This window comes from Austrofundulus limnaeus, unplaced genomic scaffold (assembly GCF_001266775.1).
Source record: "Austrofundulus limnaeus strain Quisiro unplaced genomic scaffold, Austrofundulus_limnaeus-1.0 Scaffold110, whole genome shotgun sequence".
In the NCBI taxonomy this organism is placed as follows: Eukaryota; Metazoa; Chordata; class Actinopteri; order Cyprinodontiformes; family Rivulidae; genus Austrofundulus; species Austrofundulus limnaeus.
Window position 1 is genome coordinate 1,396,403 of NW_013952512.1, and position 2,636 is coordinate 1,399,038.

Consider the following 2,636-nt stretch of genomic DNA (forward strand, 5'->3'; position numbering starts at 1 on the left):
AACATGGACACAGTAACAATATTTTTATACTACATTTATCCATTATAAATACACTAACCTCACTCCTTTGTAAGGCAAAAATGTAATTAATTCAGAAAATCTTTTCAGGACCCCAACTTGATGTTTCGGGACCCCACTTTGGGTCCCGACCCCAACTTTGGGAAACACTGCTCTAAGGGGTACACTGGAAAGTTCTAAAAAGGTTTTTGAAGATGTCTTGATAACAAAATTGACCGTTAGTAACTCAGTCTAAAATGTTTCCATCTGTTTAATCAGATGTCACATGTTATGTACCTCCGTATAACCATGTTAATATTTTTGTAGTACAAATACAGTACATGTTTTTCTTATTTTATCAAAATTTGAACATTTTTGTTTCAGGCAGGTAACTTTTCATGTTGGTCAGGTAACATTTGTTTTCACCTGCCCGACAGGGCATGTAAAAATAACATAAAATCTTGACAAACCCTGCTTTCAGGCAAAAATAGAATTTTTAGAATTAAAATTCACTTATTGGGGTTTTAAGTGATGTTGGATCATTTTGACCCAGAGAACAAAGGGTGTATACAGAAGATGAAGACAACAGGAGGGTTAAAGCCAGAAACAGCACTGTTTTTACCCACCAAGGAACAAAGACGTTTAACAGTAAAATTAAAAAGAAGAATAAAATGAAAATAATTGGATCGTATCCCTGAGAAAAACTGAATTGTTTGACAATGCTAAACTAAATGTGCTGTCCACCATTAGAAAGCTTGGTCTCAGTTGCAGCTCATGGTTCTTTCACCAGGATAATGACCCAAAATACAAAACTAAAACAAATCATTGGACCATTCTGAAGTGTCCTTATGAGCCCTGAATCCAACTGAGCATCTGTGGAAGGAGCTGAAACAGGCAGTCTGGAGATGAAACCTTTAAACCTGAGACAGTTTGAGCAGTTTGCTCATAAAAAATGGTTCAAAATGCCTTTTAACAAATGCTGAAGTCTCAGAGGTACAGAAATAGCTTGATGGCAGTGATTGCCTCAAAAGGTTTTGGAACAAAATATTAGATTAATGGTATCATTCATTTTGACCAGTTTCATTAGTTTGTTTTTAACCCTCGTCCTCCAACATGGTCTTCATGTTGGCATTTATTGTTGAGTCCAGTGCAGATCCTGAARTGGAGCAGAGATAACCCAGTCCTGTTCACCTCCACCTGGAGAAGCACGCTGCGTTCAAGTGCTAACAGAAAACATGAACGTAGAGGTTTGTCACAGGCCACTCATGCTCACCAGATACAGGTCATTATTATGTTCCTGGTGGGAAAAATAGGACAGCACAAAGCACCAAATGCTTCCCCCACATCACACAAAGGAACAACAGCTTTTCTGTCCCAATTTCTCCTTTCTCACCAAAGGGGCAAGTGGTCTTCTGGAGACAACATTACAGTTTTTCCCCTCTCTCGCACCAAACCCGAGTTCTTAAATCACTTAATTATAGCCAACCTTTTTCCAGAGAGCTGGTGGTATGCTAATATGTTAATTTACTCATAAATGTGTGCGGTACAAACACGTAGCTCTGGAGCTTCTGGTGTCAAACAGGAAGTGTGAGAGTGGTGTTAGAAAGACACAACTGCCTAAAGAGCTCACTCTTTCTCAACTCTTCTGTTCTGCACCAGAAATATGTCAAAAAAACAATCAGGACCAACTGCTTTAACTAAAAAAAATTAATAAAATACACTGAGTGTGTATTAATTGGATGAAATTATTAGTAACCTGCCTCTGAAATGTGAAGGCAAGTGATGAAGTTATTGACTGGATCTCTGTTTGTTATTTTATAGCAAAACTCATGAACCAGGGCACAAATTAAAAAAGTATCACTTACTCTACAACCTTGTCGATTTAACCCAAATCAAGATGGTTGCCACAACTAACTGACCGGCAACCTATACGTGCTGAGAGGCAACAGCTCTCCCCACTGTGCCTCCTGACCTTCAAAACCACTAAAATGATTCAGTAGGTTTTGGGTGGATATTAAAATGATTTCAGGAAAAAATGAATGGCTATACTGTGACTTTACAAGCAGTTAACTTTTGATGACAACCCAATTCAAGATGGCTGCCTGAGCCAACTGATCTCTGGTGGACTCAAACCAGTTTGTCTGGTGGCAAAATGCCCAATTAACCACTAAACAGAGGAATAAAACCTTAAGAGGGCAATCAGTCACTACACATATACAACTGATTATGTTTTGGAGTCAATCTAATTCAAGATGGCTGTCACAACTAATCCACATTAGCCAAATGACTATAAATCAGTCAATCCTACAGGTACTGAGCTAAAATTAGATGGAGCTGTAGCTGAGAGCCATTTAAAACACATACTCCTCATTTGTCATCAGGGGCCTCATGTACAAAGACTTGCGTGGATTTCTTACTGAAACCTGACGTARGGTCAAATCCAGAAAACGGCGTACGCACAAGAAAATCCAGATATATCAAACTGTGCGTACGCCTGATTCCACGCACATTTCTTTTCTATGTCACAATTAACGTGGAACTGAGCGCAGGTAAGACACCTCCCGTGTCCTTTATTTAACTGCGTACATGTGGATGTAATAATTGTTAATCATGTGGATGTAATAATTGTTAATCATGTG